Raw genomic sequence first — 24,273 nt, forward strand, 5'->3', positions numbered from 1 at the left:
ATCTACGCTTTAAGCTACTTTAATAAATATAAAGCAGCAACTGCTTTTCCATTTTCCTACAGGTAGATCTCTTCAACAACTCACTTCCACTTTAGAATTACTACTCTCTAAATAAAGGAGTGTAAATTGACTTTCAAAGCAAAGTCTTCCAAAGTCAACTTCATAATTGTTCAGCAACATTTATTCTTTCCAATCCTGGCTATAAAAGAAAAAAAAGAAGAAAGCACTGAGGAGAGCACTGACACTTGAAGCATCAGAGAGGACAAAAGGAAGCTACACGGGCCACAGGCAGCAGTGTAGGTGTTATTTAACATTAAAAACCCCCTCAATAGTTAAAAAAGGACCATTTCTTCTAGTGATGAGAAATGCACAAAGATACAAACCAGAGCTGAGTAGGGTCTTTTTGTTGGCTTTAGTGGATTCTGGGTGTTGTTTGTAATAAAGACACAAGGCAAGTTGGTATGATGCTGAAGTGAGCAGTCTGGGCACAGACAGGGATGCCTTTGCCTCTGAGCAAGTCATCACCAGTATAGTGCTTCAGTGGTGGGCAACTATCTACACCTTCCACCTCAACGTCCCCAGTTTATAACACAGACAGTCAGCAGTGCCATCAGGGCACCTCACCACTCTCCTCTGGGCAGGGGTCACCTCCCCCTTCTGCTGGCCCCAAGTTCTTCCTGCATTTCATAGAATCACAGAACAGTTTGGACCTTAGAGATCATCCAGTTCCAAACCTCCTGCCATGGGGCAGGGACACCCTTCCACTATCCCAGGTTGCTCAGAGCTCCATCCAGCCCAGCCTTGGACACTTCCAGGGATGGGGCAGCCACAGCTTCTCTGGGCAACCTGTGCCAGGGCCTCACCACCCCCACAGGGAAGAGTTTCTTCCTAATATCCAATCTAAACATGCTCTCTTTCAGTTTGAATCCATTCCTCCCTGTCCCGTTACCCCAGGCCCTTGTAAATAAACCCAGTAGTGCAGGATCCTGGTTTGATTCCCATGGGGCAGAACCCTGGATGCAGGAGGTGAGCAACACAGGATATGACAAAACCAGACTGCGAGGGAGTTACAGAGGCTGAGCTCTGCCCAGAGATCACCTCCAACATCCTTCTCCCTCACCCAATCCCCTCTGCTCAGAGATGGCTCCTGGCCACTCTGCCACGGTCAGTCTGCGCTTTAATTTAACCCCACTGCAACCAGCACAGTCTCAGAATTAAGCTCAATTGTCCTGGAGAGGGATGGATTAAAGCAAGAGCAAATTCTGGTTTTTTTGAGTACAGCAGTTTCACATGCCTTTGGCAAAAAATTGTTATTGCTTTCTGAAGCAGTTGTTGTTCCAGTGGCATGACTTCTGCAGGGGTGTTTTAATTATTGTTGGTGTATCACCTAACTTAGTTATGTACTGCTTTGAAGTTGTTCTTTGTATCTGACAGCAAGAGGATGGAAAACAAACACGACCGTTTATTCCCTTCCCCTTGCCCTGCGTTGGCTTGGTGCAGCCCTTGCTTTGGATTACACAAACATGGGGCAGATGGAAAAGGAGATCCAAAACAAGTGTCCAGACACAGTGTGTGGACCCGACACGTTTGTGCTGGCAGGTGTTTTCTCCTCAGCTGTCCTTATGAAGAGTCAGGGAGATGTATAAACCCCCAAATGGCTGATCAGACTGTGAGGACAGAAAATTGCTGAAAAGTATGTATTAAATTACTATTCCCAGCTGAAAAAAAATTGTAAAAAAATTTTTTTAAAAAAAATCACAATCCCTGAACTGAGCACATCAGCGTTGTACTGGGTTGTGGGAGTTGCTTCACTGTGGCAGAGGGGTAATACCTGCATGAAGTGATATCCCAGGCACTCACAGAACAGAGGCAAGGAACACTTCCTCATTGGACTGCCAAGGTAGGGAGGAAGGATTCCTCGCAAGCCAGATGGCAGCAGAGTATGCACAACCTACAGTGGGCTGCCAAAAGGTGGCCCAGCCCCAGTCTCCTCTTACCTAAACCCATTAGAAATACCCAGCTATCAAGGGCTGGGTGATGACACTCAGTCTTCGAACACAGTCTACCTCCTCCCCATCTGGGTAACAACTAATTAAGATCCTCATATATATATATATATATATATTTAATTAATCAAGAAAGCCATTTTATTTAAAAAAACCCAAACAAAACAATTCAGGAAAAAAGATGGCTCCTAAAAATCATCGTGCCAGGAGCCAGATAAAACATTTCAAGCCACCTGCTGCAAAGCAGCAGCACAAGCACAATGGAGCTGCCAATTGGGATATTCCTTTTGGAGGAAGCCTCTCTCCTCATCTTGAATGAATTTCAATGGCTTTAAAGTCGGACAGGAGAGATCCTGTAGGTTCAGCAAAATCTCTTCCCTCCTCACCAAAGGCACCAAGAGAAGCACCACAAGAACAGCTTCTAGCAGGGTCAATTATTATTAATGGTTTCTTCATTAACAGGGCCATTTTCAATCCTATTCTGCCTCCATCAGGGACAGAAGGTCTCATCTTTCAAAAGCAATCTGAGCAAGCCATGTGGACATTTCACCACTTGTGGCTTGGAAAAGTGGAGATGAAAGACCTCTAAGACCTCTTACTCACGTTTGTTTTCTACTCTGGGATGACTACAACATGACTCACCGCATGTGCCATTTTCCAACCCCAGGAGACCATCCTGGGGAGACCCAGTGGACTACAAAATTCATTTCTTATTTTAGGGCTTTTAGTTTCCGTGAAGTTTTCACCACCATAGCTGAGGTCTCAGCCTCATAAATTAGATACTTAAGGCAATATTTACATTGAAACTTCAAGGAAGGGTCACAATCCTGTTTCGGGGCTACGTGCAGCCATAAAGATTCTCTGTTTCTATCACAAACTGGTTTTAAAGGTTTTTTTGTTTGTTTGATTGGTTTTTGCCTTGAGGAAACACCTTTTAAAATGGAGGATGCACCTGCACCACCTTCATGACTTGCACTCGCTGGTCATGGTAAAAGTAAGTCCAAATACATAAAAAAAATTCCTCCAGCCAGCTCTCCACTCCCAATTTCCAACCCTGCACACCTGGTGTTTAACACATACAGAGGGAATCTCTCTGCTCCTCCCACAGTCCAAAATCTGGAGTTTAGCAGTAAAGCTGAGCAGGACACAAACCTGGCACGTCCTCTGGTCCCTCTGCCTCCTTATTTGCTGAGGTTTGTTTTCAGGTTCAAAGCCTTTCCAACATCCCCCAGTGAATAAACCTCACTGCAGAGGAGGACAGGAGTTAATTCCTGGTGCTGAGACCTCTCAACTCATATGCCATACTCACCAGCTGCCCACGCTCATGGCCAGGACGTGGAAAACCATCCCAAAATCCTACTGCTTTGGAATCTTCGAACCCAGACAGATGTCCAGGGATGAAAGGGGAAATGGAGCTGCCAAGTTCCTTTCCTGCCATGACAGAAGTGTACACACAAGTCAACTACTTCCTATGGCCAGCCCCACCCTCCCAAATTCTGAGAAAAAAAGGGAAAAAAAAGCTCAGCTAATGAGAATTGCAGCACTGGTCACAGTAGTTAAGGTTGTATTCATTATAAATCCCCTTTTCAAGGTTTCTGTCACCCCGCCATAAAAATCATTCTGAGCTGAAATTTAGCATCCAAGCCTTCTGCCCAAGGACAATATTTTTGACAGAATTTGGAAACAATTGGTTTGGCAAAGCCCAGCTGAAGTTTTAAGGAGTGCAAAAAAGAATAGCGGTTAGCGGTGTCAGATACTATTATTTTATGCTCTTGTAACTTAAAAACAACTAATTTAGGGTCTGTGGTTGTTATTTCTCCATAATTTCCTCTGAAATAGTTGGCCCATTCCTAATAACAAGCTCCTGCAAACTGCTAGCACCTCTCTCAGCAGAAAAATAATCGTATTCCTGGGCCAAATCTGGGGCTGCTATAAATTAGCTTAGTGTCACTGCTGCCCATTTACACCAGCTGAGGCCTTGGCCAGGTGCTGAGCAAAACTCATTCTTGGTGTGTGCCTGTGTCTGGTTGGTGCCATTAGTCCTTAGCTGGGCAGTTCCCAGGAATTCAGATGGTTAGGTAACGTCTCCGGGATGCGACAGAAGGGATCCTGCCCTCATCAAAGCCCGTTGCTGAACGTGGCTTGACTCCACGCCCTGCAACCAGCACCTCCACCTACAGCACGTCAGGTTTTCTTGGGAAGCGCCGTCACACCAGGAAGCCTCCAAATCCCACTGAAGTCAGGCTCCCTCACTGCAGGGAATCACACACACTCAGCTCCTCCTGCATTTAACTTCTCCTGAGTACATCACAGGACCATACATTCTGGAGGCCTCTGCTTCCCAAAGCACAGGAACTCAAGGGTGTTAATGGTCAGAAGTCCATTCTCTGGTGCTTTGGGAAGTCAGGCACCTGTTTTTGAACTCAGGCACCACTTTTTTTTTTGAGTGGGATACTGAATGCTACAGGTGGGATTTGGATATCTTCAGAGGCCCATCACTATAACCATCTGTCCCCTCCTCCTTGAACCCATACAAGTGAAATTTTCTTACTGAAAACTAGTGTTCAGATAAACAAGTACTTTGGAAAAGTCTGTTTGGATTGGAGCCTGAAAGTCTTTTGTGTATATACCAGAGAAAAATAGTATTTTTTTCTTCCTAGTTGGGGTAACTTGTTAGTTAACCTGACAAAACTTACCTAGCTCCAAACCCTTAAAATTCAGCTACTCCTTCTGTATTTCCCTCAAGTTTAACATCCACATTTGAGACAAGCACCGCTCAGAACAGATTCAAAGAGCAGCAACAGTAAAGATTAACAGAGTACCAGGCAGGGGTCACTTTGGGTCCTTATCCAAAATTCACACTATTTATGCACTTTTATCTTGGTCTAAAATTCCCAACAGAGCCTCTTTGACAACACAAGCTGTATATCTAGTGGTGGGATGCTGAAGTTGGCATAGGGGCATCCTTTCAGCATGCAAAACAACAGCCAGAGATGGGCTGACTCTCTCCTCCTGTCAATATGAGAATTACCCGGTGACACCACACCTATTAATTTCTCTGTGGCCATAACAGCTGCCTCAGCTCAAAATACTGCTGGTTAACAAGTCAACTTTCCCCTCAAAGGCTGCCCATTTAGATACAAAACACCAACGAGGAGACTCCAACCAATTACAAGGATAAACAGCATCATCTTTGCCCTAATGTTTGAAGCAGGAGGGTAAGATCCCTGGGCAGGGCAGGGATGATTTCTGGGTGGTTGGAGCTTCTGTCCATGAAGGGAGGAAAGGAGCAGGTGTGGGGCAGAGGCATTAAGACACCCATCCCCAGTGCAGCAGGGACTGCTGCTGGTCCCCAGGAACAAACCTACTCACCTGACAAGAGTAGTGAATTGCACAGTGTCAGATGTCAAGAGAACCTCCCAGACACTGTTTGGAAAGTCCAGTGACTGTTTATGTTGGGCTGGGGGGAAAACTATTCATTCCCCCTTGCAATGGGTTAAGCAGCTCTTACCCCTAAGATAAGCTACTTGTGCTAAAATGTCAACAACTGACCTAATTTATTTTAGATATAGAGCAAAAGTGGCCTCTACTATTCAAGTTTCAGTGGGCAGCTTAGGGGAGGATAAAAACCAGAAGAAAAGGGATCCCTTCTCACAAAGAGGCACTACACTATCCTGTCAGTTGATCAGATTTTTCTGCCTGGGCTGCTCCATCTTCCTAAATTATATCAAACAAGTCCTCTAAGTTTTCAAAGTGACAATCTGAAAGCAGCATAGAAAGAAATCTCCTCCTGAGAACTGTTTAAAATTTCAGTGATAAAAACAGCAGCTTTCTGCTTTGACACAGCAGCTATAGCGTGTTCCTGTCAGGGTGGTTTGAAAATAGCATTTCGGGTCACAGCTAGAGAAAGCCCCTCTCAGCTACCATTCCAGAACCCTGCTTGGCTTTTCCCTAATCCCTGTAACAACAACGTCAGGCTCCTAAAAACACACAGGAAAAAATACGAGAGCTCAATCAATCCATTACTTTCAGAATAATATTTGTAGATTCCTTACTTCCCTCTGTGATACCATCACATTTCACCATGAAAGTCAGGTTCAGGTTTTACTTGGCATCTGGATCTCTTGTGGCGAAGAGAACAGAAACTTTGGGCTTCCAACAGCTGTGGAGAAGGGCCTCAAATATTACATCATTTATCAGTAGTGTTTCCAGAAAAAAAAAGGAAACATTCCATGAAAAGATAATTTACTTGTCTTTAATAATGTAAGCAGGAATTAAAGTGGAGAAATCCCTTCTGGCAGGATTTCTGACAGTTACCTTCATTTTCATCCTTGCTGACTGCACATATCTACTTTGAAAATGAATACAGTTTCCACTTCAAAAGGAAAAAAGGGAAAAAACACAGGAAAGGAGTGCAAGAGGGAGCCTGTGATGCAAAACCTCCTTCTGGGAAGTTTATCTGCTCCGAAGTCCCTGTAGACAAGCACCTTGGAGAGTATGAGGGAAATGTTTAAGCACACTCAGTAGGAGCACACGCCAAGTTTGGTTTAATGTTCCCACATCGAACTTTTATTTAAATCCATTTAGGCAAAGAGAAGGGGTGGATCCAAAACTGTACAGCACAGACATACATTAATGACTGTCTCCTAGTCAAAATAATTAGAAATAGTTCAGGAGAAGAGGGAATGGCAACTTGTCAGTTCCCATGTTATCATTACTGCTGGACCCAGTTTTCTCTGCTCCCGACAGATCCCTTCTGTGCCAGGCACAGATGTGTGAACATGGAAATCCAGAGGAGAACTGCCAACACTCTCCTGCATATACAGTTAAAAGGCTTCTATGGATGGGAGGTCCAACTGTGTTTTCAAAATTTCCATTAAATCCATGGTACCTACATGGTTTTAAATTAATAAATACATAATTTCCAACACTGCTTAGAATGAGAGCTTTCCACACAATTTCCACCCATGTAAACTAACTTGTTCATGAATATGGTTCAAGAGGAGAGAAAAACATCTGCAAGTCTTACTCAAACCAACACATCCCACTGCTACTGCGAAAAGATGGTGGGGTAGAAAACCTGTCATGCAACACAGCCCCAGTGAAATAAAACTATGATGTTTGCACAATGCTTTTACTGGATTTTATAAATCCGAGTATTTTTTTACAGACCTGCATGTTACCTCAGTCACTTGGGCTAAGCTGGTGCAAACTTATCCACTGAAGCTATAATAAGGTATTAATTTTTGCCAGAATAATGCATTCAAAAATCCTTGCTTGGCCACTGAGGGATGAGATTGCCTTACCAGTGGCACATTTTAAGTAAGACAGATTTATGTTTTGCTGGTCTCTTCAGTGCGTGTTTTCAAACCTTCCTGTGCAACCAACAAGGAACAGAACCCCAAATATAGAAGCACCATCACACAGACCTATTTATCAGGATGCTGTACTGATTTTTTCAGACATGGAACTTGGCTTCCTACCCAAAGCACTGCCAAGCTCCAAGACAACTTTCTGACAGCTCCTCTGAGGCGATGGAAAAGGGAGGGTGCTTCTGACCCCAGCCCAGGAAGGCTTTGCTGTGCTACCTCAGAGCCACACGGGTCCAAATGGGGAATTGAGCTGCCCCGGGGAGAGGGAAGGCAGGGAGCAGAGAGACCAAGGCATGGGGACCTCACCATGCACACAGCTTCCAGGCACACTGGGAAGCTGCACTGGACTATTTTAATCTCCTCTTAAAGGAGAGGCTGCAAAATATTAGGTACTTTAACAAAGACAGCTGATGTAGCACAGGACTGCATTCCCAGGTTCACCTTGAGCACCAGATACTGAGTCCAGAACACACCAGACATGCCATGGCCTGAGGAACCACAGGCAGGAGGTGGCCTCTTCCATAGGCATGTGTCATGTCCACGTCCCAGCCCTGGGGCTAAAGGGATAAAGCCTTTTTCCCCAGCCTGGCTGGCTCTCCCCATTTGAGCAGCCTCATTCAGCTCCCCAGTGAGACCACCCCAAAGCCCCGGCACAGTCAGGAGCACCAGCACCACTCCAATTCCCTGGAGTGGAAACCCCACCGGTTCCTCCCAAGGGCTTTGGATCAGGAAGGGAGACCAGCCCTATGTAGCTTAGGATGTACAATCCCCTGCACAGAAGCCCTTTATGTGAGATCCCTGAACCACTGGCTGGTTTAAATCTCAAACAAAATACAGGAGAGTTTTGATTGTGGTTTGAAAAGAAAACTGAAAGGAACGTGTTGGAAGGGGAACAGATCTCACCCAACAAGATCCCTGCGAGTGCTGGGGATTAACACACTGCTGGTGACTCCTCCCAAATACTGACAGCTTTGTCACACAGCTCATGGCAAACCCAGGAAGATTTGCAGCTTCACTGCATCATTTTAAACCTTAGGAAATCCTTGTGCACTTCAAAACTTAAAAGGTCAGTGTGAAGCGACCAACTGGACATGGATTCAGAGTATCAGAGGGAACAGCACGAGGCAAAGGATAGATTTACACTGGTCCTACCCCACGGGGTGCTCAGCACCATCTCCAGACAGTGACGTGGCTTTATAAACTACCTGAATAACTTCTTCCAGCTCTTTTAACCCACCCCCATTTTCCCTTATATTTATGATTTCTAACAAATCACAGTCTCTGGTCCCCTCCCCTTTCTGAAAGGGCTGGGATCCAGCTGGGAGCTGGTCCATTGGGAAATAAAATGAAGGAAGGAGTAAGCTGGCAGCACAATCCTTTGGCAGCTGGCACTGGAGACAACACTCCCCTCTAATTCACAGCACCAGAGTTCAGGTTTCAAGGGGATCTCTGCCTCAGTTCCTGCCAATGCACCTTGCAATGGAACACTGGTGCCCTATCAGGGGATGCTCCAGCAGCCAAATCCCCCACGGGACTTTGATGGCCCTCAGCTGACAAAGGGGTGGCTTTGCAGGACTGTGTAAAGCCTCCCCAGATAACTGCGCTATCTACAACATAAACCACCATCAGTTAACAAGGACTAGCTGTTCCCAGCAGAGCTGGGCTTTTATTCCAGGTATTTACACTGCTCTTTGCCACAGGTAAGGAACTATGATAAGAATTCAAGTGATTGTGTTAAATAGAAAAAAAAAAAAACCAAAGCAAACAACCAGGCAGTTTACAAACTCAAGAGGTTTCTCAGAAAGGAGCTGGGGAAAAAGGTAGTTTAAGTGTCTTAAAAGCAGAGACTGGGACTTTGAGTCTGGGTTGTGTCTCTTCCAGTTGCTTGCAGGACTCTGGGCAATTCATTTATTCTGGGCCATTGCAGCTCAGAATTCTGTGAGAACTGAGGTGACTGGAAATGAAGGAACCGTAATACAAGAAATTATTTTATAATCACAAAATCTCATTCCATTGACACAAGGCCATTTTACAGATGGAATTGAAAAACGATATCCCTTCCCCTGATAGCCAGGACAGGTTCTGGGAGAATCCACTGTAGACAACCCTGCTGGGCTGAGGGGAATTGCCAAGCTTTTTGGGTGCCCACAAAGGGAACTGTGAGGACACAAGGTTTCCCCAGTCTTGCATCCCCACTGTGCTGGAGGTGGCAATTCCAGCCCTATCAACCTCCTTGCTACAACACTCCCAGGGATCCCAGACAGATGGAATACTTAGGACCACCTCAGGGTGTTGCAAAATGGAAGGTAGAAAAGTGGTCGCTACCACAGAGTTATTTAGGGGATCCTGCGGATCTGTTCCTTCAAAAGAAGTCCCAAGCCTAAGCAGTCCCTTCACTCCAAGCGCTTGGCACGGCTCGATTTTTGTAAGAGGTGCAGAAAGTTCCTTGTCCAGTACATTTTGAAAATATTGTTTTAATCTTGACTCAGAAGGAAAACTTAAAAAAAGTAAAAACAGGGCAGCATTTCAAGTGGAACAGACACTCCAAACTTAACCGGCTGCAGCCAGGCCTGGAAGGAGCCCTGGAGTGGAGCTCTCTCCATCCCTCCTGGCTGAGGTTCACAACTACCACGGGGAGCCATCTGCTCCACAGAAAGGTGTGGAGCACATTCTGCTCTCCTCTGCTTCCTCCCCACAGCAAGGAAGTCATTTAGCTCCCAAGTGCTTCTCTGATCCTTGGGAGGTGCTAATTTTCATAATATTCCTCCTCTTCCCAGGCCTTTGCTCCTCTGTCTTCATGGGGGAGATAACATCAGCTCTGCCTGTCCCTTGTGACACGCAGGGAGATAGCATGTGCTTCCCGTCCTTTTGGTTCTGTGGGAGCCACCTGGAGCTGCCTGGCACAACGGGATCTCATTTCTGGTTGGAGGTCTGTGAGCAGCTCCTGCAGCAATCGCGTGACATCTCTTAAATGGAGATGATGTTGACTCAGCAGTGTTCCCACCCCAAAGCTGCATCCCGATTTTAGGAAGATTTTGACACCACCCAGGGCTAAACCACCCAGTGTGGTATGAAAAGGCTCACTTTGGACTTGAAGGAGGGCTGGGATTTCAAGCCCAGCCTCTCTGATCCAAGTGCTTTGCAGTGAACAGTAGCAAAGCAAATACTCCTGTTTTTACTGCTTGTGCAAAGAAAACTCTGCTTTTCAGGGGTTTGTGCATCGAGCAGAGCGGATCATATTTCTTTAACTCCACCCCATCTCTTTCCCCCCCCTTTTGTTTTTTTTCCCAACGACACTGGCATTTCTTTGGAGGATATTTAATTGCAGAAGGGTTCAACAGACCCTCCCCACTCAGAGCCCTGTTTGCAAGTGTCAACCCCAACTTGGAGTTCAACCCTCAGTCAGCAGAGCAGTAAAGCTGGCAGGCTTAAGTACTACAGGAATGCTAACATGGCAGATCTGAGAGAGTTAATTTGGCCAGAATGCACTCTAGTAATGTTTATGTTTTAGATAAAGTGCCTACAATGTTGCAGCTTGCCCTTCTGACCCCATTTCCTCATTCGTGTGCAGCTCAGAGAAAGTGATACTTAATTCCAAATCTTTGCTTTTATTAGCTCCCAGAGAGGGATAGGATTTCATCCCCGCCTTATCTCTGTTATAAACATCCTGTTACCATTCATATCAGGGGGATATCTTTGGGAAAATGATTAAATACTTTCCACCAGACACAAACAGCACCCCCCAATTGCTTTTGCACAGTCCAGGGTGATTTTGCACATGTTGTCAAACAGCAGGAGTTTAGGTGTTCCAAAAGGGTGGAAACTTTAAAAGTGTGAAAACTTGTAGGGGCTCTTCCACAGAATGCTGATATCTGTGCATGTAAGAGCTGTATCTAGTCCTAGCCTTGCTCAGACAGCTTAGCCAGAGAGGTCTAATTCTTCACTCTTCTGCTGCAAACCACCTCTGTTATGTAAGCCAGGAGCAAGCGTGACATCAGTGGTGGTGCTTCTCCAGCCTCACACCGGTTTAAGGATCAAATAATCTCAGGCACGTTCTTGCAGTAGCATTAACAATATTCACTGTGTATTCATTATCTCCAGAGTAATTTTTCATTTAAGCAAACAATTTGATCAAGTGCTGCGGGCTGGAGGCAGCTGACTCCTGAAGGACAGCTTCCTCACACCCCACAGGTTACCAGCTCACTCTAAACCAGCAGCTTTTACACCGAGGCACACACTCACAAACCTGAAGTCCACAAAAGGAACCAAGAACAGAAGCCTACTGAGGCTGTCCAGCAATGGTTCTTTACCACAGAACCACAGAATGGTTTGGGTTGGAAGTGACCTTAAAGATCACCTCATTCCAACTGCTGCCATGGGCATGGACACCTTCCACTATCCCAGGTTGCTCAGAGCCCCACCCAACCTGGCCTTGAACAATTCCAGGGATGGGGCAGCCACAGCTTCTCTGGGTAGCCTGTGCCACCCTCACAGTAAAGAATTTCTTCCTAATATCTAACCTAACCCTACTCTCTGTCAGTTTGAAGCCATTCCCCCCTTCTCCTGTCACCACATGCCCTTGCAAAAAGTCTCCCTCCCAGCCTGCCACCTCCAGCACCTTCCCTGGATGTACCTGTGCACCACCTGTACACAGTGTGTAAGAGATGGAGTACCTGACAACACATCAGGGAGTGCAAGGACAGGGTTTCCTGCTGGTAGAGTGGCATTTCCCACGTGCAGTTCATGGAGACAGGCAAGGACAGGAGGGAGGGACAAGCACATGTCCAGAGGCTCTGAATGCTGTGGCTGCACCAAGTGCTGACACACAACTCCTTGGGACATCTTGCCATTCTGTTGTCCAGCTCTACCTCTTGGCCCCAGCCCAGGACACCCACCCTCCAATTTCTTTATACAAGTGATCTGGGTCAACACCATAAAAACCCATATGTCAGACATTAAACTCTTGAATTCAGTCATTCGGAAAGATATTTTCAGTGTCACAAAGGGCGCCTGGGAAGCCAGTCCCCTCCTTGACTTTCCAACAGAGCCAAGTCCCAAATTATGCTCTTTTTTTGATTTAGAAAATAGATATCTTACTCAACTATAACCCTGAATTTCCAAACGTGCTCAGCAGGCAGCAATGCTCCTCGATGTGGAGCCATGGCTCAGCTCTACATTCCCCAACAGGCATCTGCAAACACTTCCATATGGCAGAGAGTGCCTGGAGCTGGGGCTCAACCCAGCTCCCCATCAAAAGACATCCAAAACTCCACCAACAAATGTAAACCTGGGTCTGTGTGACTTTTCCAGGTTGGACTTGTCAGACTGAATCATGTATTGACATATACATAGAATTTGGGGTAAAAAAAAGCCAAAAATGCTTCCAGTCCAATACCTGGAGTATCACTAGTTGGAAATTTTTTTATGTAAAAGTTAGAGAGATAAATATATCTCATTTTATTCATATATATTAAAAACATATATCTCATTTGGGAAATCTTTTTTAAGGAGCTTGTGAAGATACAAAGGAAAAAAAACACCACCAACAAAACATTTTCTTCCATATTCTGTAATTAGCTTTCAATTCCTTTTAACTTTGGAGGTTTGACTAAACCGAATAATTTGGTAGTGTAATGAAAAATCCCAAAGCGAAAATTTTAAACAAAAACTGAATTTTAAATGGAAAGTTAGTTCCTGTATCTTTCTTTCTTTTCTGTCCAAGATCAAAAGATATGAACTAAAACTGCACATTTTTTGGAATTTCTTTCCCCCCTTTTGCTGGAGGCCATTATAAATCAAGCAGGTTTCCAATTTAATCTTTTGATTGTAACAGCCTTTGTATCTAATTAAATAATACACCCTCCAGGGGACAAGGAGAGGGAACGATCCCTCTGTTCTCCATCCCTTTCAGCCTTCTTGCAGAAGCAGTAAAGGGATCCCTTGTGCCACGGGGGATAATCACGATCAGGGAAAGGTCCATCTTTTTGCAGATGGAAACATCCCCGCGCTGCCTTTCCCAGCCCAGGCTCAGGTGGGCAGGAGCACTGTGGGTCTGCAAGGGCACCAGCTGACAGGGAGGCCACCCCACAGGCCCCAGCACCAACAGGTCCAGCCTCCTCGGGAGGAGGAGAGGCAGCACTGTGGGTTCAGAAAGGCAGAAACACGCTCAGAAGGGTACAGAGCACAACTCATCTCCCCAGCAGCCACTCCTCCTGTCCCCAAGTGGGGTTAAGCTCCTCCAGCAAACACCACTCATTTCCCCAGCTGGCTTACAGCCAGCAGATTTTGCCTTCCAGTCATGTGAACTTTTCAATTTGTGATTCTTACAAGCTGAGCTTACACAAAACTGTTTCCTGAAACAAACTGTTCCTATTCCCCCTCCATCCCTCTCTACGCCCCACCACTTCTGCCAGAGCGAAGCCAAGCCCATTTATTGATCAGCCAACAATAAACAAAGGCTCAGAGAGTCCGAGGGATCCTCTAAAAGCAGTGGTGACATGGTTTCCTATCAGGTTTGCTCAATTTAACTACACTTCCCTCAAACATCACGTCCCTTGATGTGTATTTAAACAGGCCTCAGCCTCTCGGGTACATTTTCTACTGACCTTTGTTTTAACCCAGCGCATTCACCGGTGCAAATGAGATGCTGTGAGGCAAAGCTCATGACTCACACACGGCTAAGGGAGAACTTCATCACCAATTGCAATAAAAACCAGATCAGATCCTATATCTTTACTTCCAAAAACAGCCTGTCTGCTGCTTTTACCGTGGCTGGATATAAGTAACACAACATTACACTGCGGGATGTCGGGCAGAAGAAAATTAGACATGCAATTATGTATTTCACTCGGGACCAGGATACCCCATTAAGGAGAAAGATTTTCTGAGGGAAGGAGAGTGGGCAGTGGAAAAAAGGAGATGTGTTGACGGCTGTTGCCAGATACAGCACATCAGGGGGTCTGAATTATGGAATGAAGAATCAACATCAGATCCGGACATGGTGTGTGTGTCATCCCTGCCTGCAGCACAAGGAGTGTCTTGTCCCTGTGACAGCAGGGGTGAAAAGAGCCAGGAGAATGCGAGGTCAGAGAGTACAGGAACACAGATCTGGTTATGTCACAGGCAGAGGGTGAAACCTCACCTGGAATAACATGTGAACATCTGCTCATTCTTTCCTTAAGATGAGGCACATCAGAAGGAATTAAAGACACCGAGGACTTCTGTCCTATTCTAAGAGAGAGAAATTCTTTCTGAACTTCTCACTCAGACCCAAAGCCTGACTCTCTCAATCCGAGCCAGGTCTCCAAAGCAAGCAAGAAGTGCATTTGCCAGGCAGATATTTAATTTCCATTGATTTAACTGGGATTTAAATATGCATTTAAGACTGGGGTTTTCCAGGACGTGGGCGAGTAAATCTTCCCAGTCTCACCAGAAAAGCTGAGCAGAGCCCTGCACTGGCCATGGGCCTCAAGGAGCACACAGCCAGCTGACAGGAAGCACCAGGGCCTGGGATCTGGGGAGATAGAAAGCACCATTAGGCTGGGTTTAGACAACCCTGGGAGCCAGGAGAATGCAGGCTCTGCATCTCTCTCAACTAATCCTTTGCTGAACTGAAAACTCTGCTGTAGTCCAGGGCACTAACATGGTACCTCTGGGACAGGAACACATCACAGTGACAAGCTCCTGAGTGTAGCAGATAGAAGTTGGGGACAGAGCTCACACTGTCTTTTTGTTTCAAAAAAATCCTTTTCCCAGCTTAATATTTGGTCTCTGATGTACCTCTTCCCTATATTTCTTCAATAAGTTCATTTTGGTGTTCAAGGAGCTGTCAGCCTGGGTTGGAAATGCTGAGACCTGACATTTCTAGATTAAATGTCAACCAGATGTTTGCACACTTCTCTTATAAGCCCTTCAAGAAGCTTCCCAATTTGGTATTGTGTTTCACTATTAGGGAAAACCCAAGTTCAGACCTTACTAGTTTGAGCTGAAAGGGACTGAAATCCCCAGGGGAAGAGAGAAGGGAGAAGAAATGACAGGTACCCGAGCGATAGGAAATACTATTCCCAACTGCGACCCAGAATAACTCGTGTCTTTTTTTTCTCTCTCTCTCCAATGTATCTGAAGCCTGACTGAAATAAATTGGCTTCAACTGCAGGAACTATTTTTGTATAATACTAACATTTTCCCTCAACCACTGAAGCAAGGGAAAGACGGAATGCGATGTTGCCCTTTCCTTAATCCTCTCAGTGGTGGTGCCAGAGGTGGCACTGCTTCTGACAATGGAGAGCGGGACACAGGGGGAAAACTGGAAGGAGATTTATTCATGAATGAGAAGAGAGAACAGACTACTACTGGAGCTGTGACTGTCTCTAAAGCCCTCACCTGGGATGCAGGACACTCTGGGTTTCCTTTGCTCTCTCATCTCTGCGTGCAACGTCACCAAAGAGAAGCGCCAGTTCCCACTATGTAAAGTGGGATTTATAGGAAGAGGTTTTTTTGGTGTTTGATGTGTCTTGTATGGTCTTCACAGCAAGGGATTCACGCTTGTTATGCTTCTCACATGTACTGCAACAGGGCCTCAGGCTGAGATGAGAACTCAAGGTGCCAATGTAGTCAATAAATAAGGATATAAATAATGCAGTTACAACATGTGGCTGAGAACTGGCTCCCATCCCAGAAATTCAGAGTGAACTTCCCTGGTTTTGTTGGTTTAGTTTGATTCTAGTTTCTTGGTCAAAGTAACATTTTTTTAAACTGCATTTTCAATATTGTGAAAGAAACCAACAGGGAGACCCGGACAATGACCCTACAAAATGGGCCCTCGTGGACGTCTCCAAGAGGCAGGGAAAGAGACAGCTAATGGCTGTTCATGGACCAGGCAGGATCAACACCCCTTCCCAAGCCAGATTCTTCACTTACAGCTGCATCCAAATTCCAGAATCCATATTTTTTGGATCAAGCATATCCATAGGAAAAAAAAAAGGCATTAACACATGCGGATACTCTGCAAGAGTTAAGGTTTGCAGCAAAGGCCAAATTCTTATTCTGCACACGTAGCAAGCTCCAGAAGTAGTTGTCAGAAAGAAGACCCCCAAAAAATCCCCACTGGGGTGAGCATTCTGCAAGAAGTAAACACCTCCACAGGTTCCAAATCCCCCCTCCGTGTGTGCAGCAGGAGCCGTGATGATCGGCCCAGAGAGGGTTCCTACCCGTGAAGGGTGGGCAAGAATTCCACTGAATGTCATTACCAAGAACAAGGAGTGATTCCACTGGATCAGCAAATGGCTTCCAGACCACGGCACGGGGGGACCACGATGAGAGCCTGACCTCGTGCACTCGTGCAGCGGGAGGCTGGGAAATATATTGGGTGAAATCCTGGCCGTGCTGAAGTCTGTGGCAAAATTCCCACTGACTTCAGGTGGGTCCGGGCTTTTGCCCACTACATTTTCAGATGTCAGGGCAGCAACCCAGTACCAGATCTTATTCCAGCCTCCCAGGTCTGTTTGGAGCCACTTGTCAAGGATCAGTGACCACTCCAGAGCATCCACACATTCCCAGGTAAGCCCACAACATAATGGCAAGCCTAAGGAAAGTGAGCAGGTTGAAGGACTCTCCATAAATGTGTCACCCAAAATGGAGCAGACAGAGAAATCTGATAACTTAGAGCAACTTCTGTGTTACTCTGCCTGGTGGGGAGCAGGGGGGACACTTTTGAAGGCTTTTGAAAACAAAAACACTTCAATACTGCAAGGATTTGATGACTCATTGTCCTGTGAAAAGTCTCTTTTGACAACACAATGGCATCTGAAGGGAAGAGACAGAAGAAATGCTCAGCACAAAGATATATTGAAGGGAGTAACAAAAGGAAATGAAACCAAGGCAATCAATCTGTCCACACTGCTACAGAACTATCCTGTGGTACTGTCTTTGCATGAATCCAAAGACTGGGAAAGTGCTAAAGTTGGTTCACAACCCTCTGACAGAAACACACAGGTCTATCCATTCCTGCTGAAGGAAATGAGAGCCATTTCCATAACACAATCAGAGCATATAGTTTTAATGTATTGTTCTGCCACTCATTTGAAACTAATATACTTCCTATCAAGTAAGATTCTCAAAGTCCAGCCCATACTCACTGCTGAAGAGGTGTGGGGAAACATCTGCTTAGGACCAGCTTCAGGTGGCAATTGTTCCCTGGGAAAAGTTGCTAATGGTTCTGCTGGAGAGCAGCACAGAGGGGAAAATACAGTTTGGTTTGGTTCACAAGATGCAGAAGAAAATGAAACTAAGAGTGTAATTTTCTCCCAGCCAAGTCAGTTCAGAAGGTGACCATGTCACATACAGAAGAAATACTTATGTCATTATGATCCTATCTGAGTATTTAAAGTGAAAAGTTTTGTGTTTAGTGCAGCTCTAACAGGAAAAGTATTGCCAAGGAATAGATATAATTCAGCATCCTAACTGCAAACCATAAATTTCATTGTTCACATCACTGGATTGGAAAATATTAAACACAATGAGTAAGTCTTCCTCATTCCTAAATATGATAAATTAACACCTACCAACTTCTTGGACAAGACTACAGCAAACCTTGAATGAGCCATGACCTGGTCTCTCATTGAAGTAATCCAGACTTTGCCTCATGAAAATAAATTCTTTCCAGCTACCAAAAATCACAGGTATTTAAACACCACCAAGTGCATAACCACAGATGAATCTTCACTACGTGATGCATACTTGAACAGAGATATGCTGCCTGGCTCTATTTACAAATAATTAAAAGCCCCACCTGTAAGATCTGCCCTGGTGAATTCACATTGCTCAAATGGTTTTCTCCAAACCTGACTTCTTTTGTAGTGTTGAGGCCTGAAGTCAAAACAGTTCTGCATGTTTATAATCAACAACTCCCAAGACCAGCTTAATACATAATCACCTTAGTCCAACACACACATACAGACACAGGCAAGAACATGCAGAATCAGAGTTCATCTTGCAAGGCAGAGGATGCTGGAATGCTAATAGATACGACCAGAAAACACATTCCAGTGTGTTAAAATAATTCCAGTGTTCAGGAACAACTGTGTTCTTAGAACTACAAGCAGTTAATATGTAAGAAAGGGATGGCTGAATTGCACTGGTAACAACTCAGCACCCAGATCCAAGAAAAGTGATGGCAAGAAACACAACATAGTTTCCTCCGCCCCAGAGCTGGATTCTTCTCAGGGCTGTGTGTTCATCAATCTTTTTCCTTACCTTCTTGCATCAAAACAATAACAAACAACCCACAAAAACCTAGCACGAGTCTCAAACTACATGCACTCATCCTTGTCTTATGCCGTGATAAAAGCACCCAGCAAAGCGGGAACAGGAAACGCAGGTGTGGGGCTGGATGCAGCTTCCCCGGGAGATTTTGGCCCAGACATGTCATGACATAAGTTTTGTGTGACCACGAGTCATCCTGGGTGCAGAGATGGTGCTTGCAGTCTCAAAACAACAAAAAATGCACGTTCCCAAGTATCAGTTAAAAAAATTCCACGATACTCCCATGTTTTCCCTTGTCAGTCATATTCCCCTTCATTAGCCTGTGGTGAGTTTGTCAGGAGGAGAGAGACAGAGAGGAAACACTTGAGGAAGCAACAGTTGAGCTGTTTTCAAAACTGGCATTTTTTTTTTTAAAAGCAAATGAATATTCCAACAAATTACATTTTTTCAGCCTTTAAAAATTAACTTGTATTAACAGTTAATTAACAGTTGTAACTCCCAGCAGGTGATGAGGAGACTTGCTGTTTTTTGTTCCTAGTGCACAGACACCCAAATGCTCCAGCCTTGTCTGAGCGCTCAGGGTGATGCTGCAGAGCAAACACCAGGTAAGACATAACCTCAAACCCCCACCATCTAAAGCACACAAGGCAAGGAGACAAGCATCACTGCTGCAAGCTTATCAATGGAAAAATAAAACACAGAGTGGAGAACAAATTGTCTGAGGTCAAAGATGGAACTGCTGGCACAAATAAGAGCAAATCGCAGCCCTCCTATTTTTTATTAGATTCTGTTCACCACAGAAGACAAGCTTTTTTGGGTAGGGAGATAACTCAGGGCTTGGACCTTTGTCCACACCAAATCCATCCCTCTGCACTATTTGTGCACACACAGTGAAGTTTATTCCTCAGAGACAGGACAATATTCCTATACTTAAGACACAGAACTGGGCAAGTACTTCAACACACCTGCAGCATACAACTGTGTTACATCCCAGAAACACTTTGCTGACATGCACAAGCCCCTCAGTGCTACCTAAAGGCCCACAGCCCCTGTGGACCATGCCTCAGGGCAGACTCCACACGGAACAGCCCTCCCTTGAGCTCCTTGCAGCTGCTGAGCTAAAACTCTTGGTGGAGACATCAATACAGTCAGGCAAAATTTTCTTCATACCATTAATTTGTCACCAAAGTACCACTTCTTCCAAGACGGAGACATTACAGGTGGCGTCTCCCCCCTTTACCCCTCACAGAGCCTCAGACAAGGCACACACATCACACCTCACAAAGAGCTCATGGCACCCCCCTTCCCAGTACAATACCTTGAGCCCCAGCATCTGCTCCACACTTCCATGTCTGCAGCAGGGCAGGTCTTCAGCCCCTCAGAACACACAGGGCAGGTCTTCAGCCCCTCAGAAACAAAGAGCAGAAATGGCCACTGTCCCTGCTGCAGGCGGTCTGGGAGGACCTCAGGGTTCCCCCTGCTCCTGGGATAATCAATCGCCTTAACCTGCATCACTTGTGCCACTTAACGAGGCTGGGCCTTGCCTGGGGATTCCTCAACTACTCAGCCAAGAGCTGCTGAATAAACCCCAAATTTGGAGTTAGGGGCATTTGTTCTGCGGGTTAAACCCTGGCTGTTTGTCCCTAAAGGCACAGCAATACAGCTGGTTGGCAAGGCTTTTCCTTCAGCCCTGTTAAACCCTTTCCTTTAATGTGGAAGCGAGTGCCCGACCGTGAGGGGAGTGGGGGGGTCTGGGTGGGTCTGCACAGCGAGCGCAGGTGTTTCTGATGAGAGCAGAATGGAGCCAGAGCACCACACACCTGCCTCCCTTCCCGTGTGCTTCCCTGCGTCTGGGCTCTGGAGCAGGCCCTGGCTGACTCAGGGAAACTCCCTCCAAAATGCTGTTTTCATGCAAATAAAAAAATGAACGCCTTTTAAAATGACCTCCCATTAAAGTACCAGAACATTAAAACAACAGAATCGGCTGGAAGTGGTTATTTTCAAACTAAAAAATGCCACCGTGCTCCGTATTTGACAAGAGTTTATATTTTAACCTCTTAACAAGTGTCAAGTTTAGGACAGTGTGCTTTAAAAACACTGGTGATTTTTTCCTTCACATTTTTAGAAACAAAACTCCTTTTGCTCCCAAATCACTTACAGATCAACCTAGACGACATGGTAAAATATGTATTTGTTAAAACATACATGGTGTAGCTCCGTAAAAAAATTCAGCACCTCCTACTGAGCTCCAGGAATCTTGTTACATGTTATTGTCTGCCCATTGACCTGTCAAAATACAAAATACCCTCAGAACCTCTAACACTAACTATCTGTACAGTATATCACTGTATATCAGTATTTATGGATAGACCTTGTCTGTCCACTCCCTACTTGTTTGGAGCAGAGAGTAAGCAAAGTGAGATGGTTTGGGCAGATGCTAACACGCCCTGAACTAGGTTTAAAGTTTTTGGACAGTAAAATACTCTTTATTTATAGCGTAGTGCTTCTTTAATAGTTCAGGCATAGTTCAGTCCCAGTCATATAAATAATACTCTGACTATTATAATAGAAAAAAACCTCAGTGTATAGACCTAGTTATTACACCAACCAGATAAGCCCTTTAAGGCCAGGGTAATTTATGGACTATGTTGGAACATTTATGGGCTAATTAGGCAGATAATAATGAATTTTATGGACATTGAAGAAATCCTGCAGATGAGCAGGCTGGCAAAGCACACAGTGTCACACAGCTTTGAAGACCATTCATCCAGCACTAGTAAAATATGGCTCTGTGAGAGCTGGGGTTTTGCTGGCAGCCAAAACAGTACAGTAAACAACTCCTGCCCTGCAGTGAGATGGGTGCTGGGAGCTCCTGCAGCCTCCTCAGCCACTGGTCTTGCCTGGCAAATATGAGACATGAAAACATTAAGTTTGTTTGGATAACAAATAGTTGCCACCAAAGCACAAAGGCACCAGCTCAGCAAAGCAAGATCAGTGGGTTCCTAATTTTCACCTATTTCAGGAGTAAACTAGGTTCTTCTTGAGATTAAAAAAATATTGCATCAACCCTGATTTTTGGGGGGATTGAATTTAATCAGAAGAGATAATTGTCTCATTCTCTCAGCAGCGATGGTTTCCTGCTAACCCTTGAAGGCAAGATCTGCTGCTGGGGGTACACAAGTGGCTGCTGCTGGGAGTGGGAGGAGTGGGACAGCAGGTCTGGCCCTGGAAAGAAAACAGGTCCAGGAAAGCTGGTGGACTTTCAAGGACAACCTTCTCCCTGCTCAAGAACTGCCCATGCCACCAATCAGAAAAACAAGAACACGGACCTCCTGACAAAACTGAGACACAGAAAGGAAGCAGACACTCAGTGTGAACAGGGACAGGTGAGCAGGAACACAGAGGGTGACCGGACACTGCAGCAGGTTGCCCGGAGAGGTTGTTTCATCTCCATCCAGGCAGATATTCAAATCCTGACTGGACATGGCCCTGGGAAACCAGCTCTAACTGTCCCTGCTCAGAGCAGGGGGTAGACAGGATGATCTCCAGAGGTCCTTCCCACCTCAGCAAGTTTGTGGTGCTGTTCCACAGAGATGTGTGTGAACTGCCACCCCACTGATGTCCCAAAGGCGCCTGAGTCAGAGCAGCCAGGGAGGTGCCTCCATCTGCTGCAGGCCAGAGCCCTCTCAGGAGGGTTATTGTTTATGGATTGTTGTTTCCCAGCTGCAGACAGACACCGGTGGGAATGTCCTGCCCTTTGCACAACTGTCCCGTGGTCAGAGCTCTCAGCTGCTGTGGGGAGCTCTCCCAGGACTGTTCATGTATTTTACAACAAACAATCTTGCCATAAAACAAAACCAAACCAAACCCAAGCGAAATAACTTGGGAGTTGGGATGAGAAGCTAGGAACCCCACCTGCAGTATGGATACCTCAGGTGCTGTGTCACAAACCTTTTCCTTCCCAGGGTATTCTCCTCCTTCACAGGTTCACAGGGAGCTCTCTGAATCCCCAGTCGGAGCCAAACAGAGGTTCTCGATTGTCTCAGCAAAGCCTTTAACCTCAAGGCCATGCAATGGCATAAGCAGGAACAACTGGGCATCTACAAGACTCATCTATAAGACCCTGCAATACACATGTCAAGTTTCCTGTCTTTTCTTTTTCTGTTTCCCTGCCTTGCCCTACAGCACATCTCAGAGTGACAGCAAACAGCTGAGAGATCCCTAATCCTCTCACTGCTGTTCCTACACTGTTATCTCAGGGCAGAAGGCCCGGCTTTGCAGCCACACATTGCATGTCACACCTCGGCCTATTGATTTAGCAACAGCCTGCTCTGATTTATGGGTGCAACTGACATTACAAGTGGTTCCTGTACCGAAAAATACATGACAAAATGTGGCACAGTCAGTAGAAATTAATTCAAAGCCACCAGACCTGCCCTGGGAACAGTCCTGTGCTTCTAAGTTGGGCGCACTCTGGGGTTTATAGGTATTTGAGCACAGCTCAGCACTGTGCTGCCCAGAATCTCAGGTGGTGTTTTTAAAGGTGTTTGACCAACTACAATCGTAAATTGAAGGTAAATATAATTTTTAAAAGCTGCTCAAACAACACTTTTGTTGCCCTCAGTAGGAGTTGGCACTCAGATCATCACAGAGCTTTGAGTGTTTACTCCAGCTGAGTCTGGAGATTTGAATCCTGAAATGAACTGGCATAAAAAGCTCAGAGACTCAGTCCTGAGAAGGTTCCCAGGTGCCTTCTGGAAATCTCCCTTGGCCCAGTCAGGAGAGGTGGCCTTCTGTCTTAGCAGCACTGAGCAGGGAATCCCCAAACATGCAGCTCAGGAACTTGGGATGGGCTTTCCCCCTGTGGTGGTACTGATGGGGACACAGGTAAAACAGCAAAGAGAAAACACTCACCTTGACCTAAAATCTCTACCCTTTCATGCTCTCCCCTCTTTTTCTTTTTCCCACCAAAAAATGCAGAGATGTTGGAAGTGTTATGATGGTTTTGATCACCTTTCACATCTCATACCGTTTTCCAGTCAAAAAAAAAAAAATGGAAATGAGGAAAAGCTTAAATGAAATACAGGAGGTTGGAATTGCAGCTAAAGCATGGCAATGCCACAGTTGAACAAGATAAAGTCTGGTTTCCAGAAACCAAAACATACAAATCTTTCGCTTTACTATTTCGTTCTGATCAAAAACATTAGTTTTTCTATATTTCCTTCTCATTCTGACTGGAGATGAAAACTCACGGGGTATTAATCCCTTCCTAAATTAGGTATGCCCTCTGAAAAGTGTAGCTATAACTGGCCTAGCACTAATTGCAGTAATTTCCCTGTGGCTAAAATGGATGTCGCAGGGCCTTTTATTCCCTTAAATTCTCTTCATCCTTTTCTTTAAACAGCTGGAGTGTGAATGTCGCTTGACATTCCTGTTCCTTTGGGGAGCAGTTGTACCCCCACGACCCTTGGCTGCGTGTCCCAGAAGCTGCAGTCACTCTCAGTTAAGGGTAACTGGCAGCAGAACACACTTTTTTCTGTACAGTGTTAAAAATGGGCAACTTTGTTTTGCCAACCCTCCTGAACTTCCTTTCAGTTCAACGAAGGAGAGCAACATTTGTATAAGAAAGAAAT

The sequence above is a fragment of the Pseudopipra pipra genome, chromosome 3, assembly GCF_036250125.1.
Source record: "Pseudopipra pipra isolate bDixPip1 chromosome 3, bDixPip1.hap1, whole genome shotgun sequence".
NCBI lineage: Eukaryota > Metazoa > Chordata > Aves > Passeriformes > Pipridae > Pseudopipra > Pseudopipra pipra.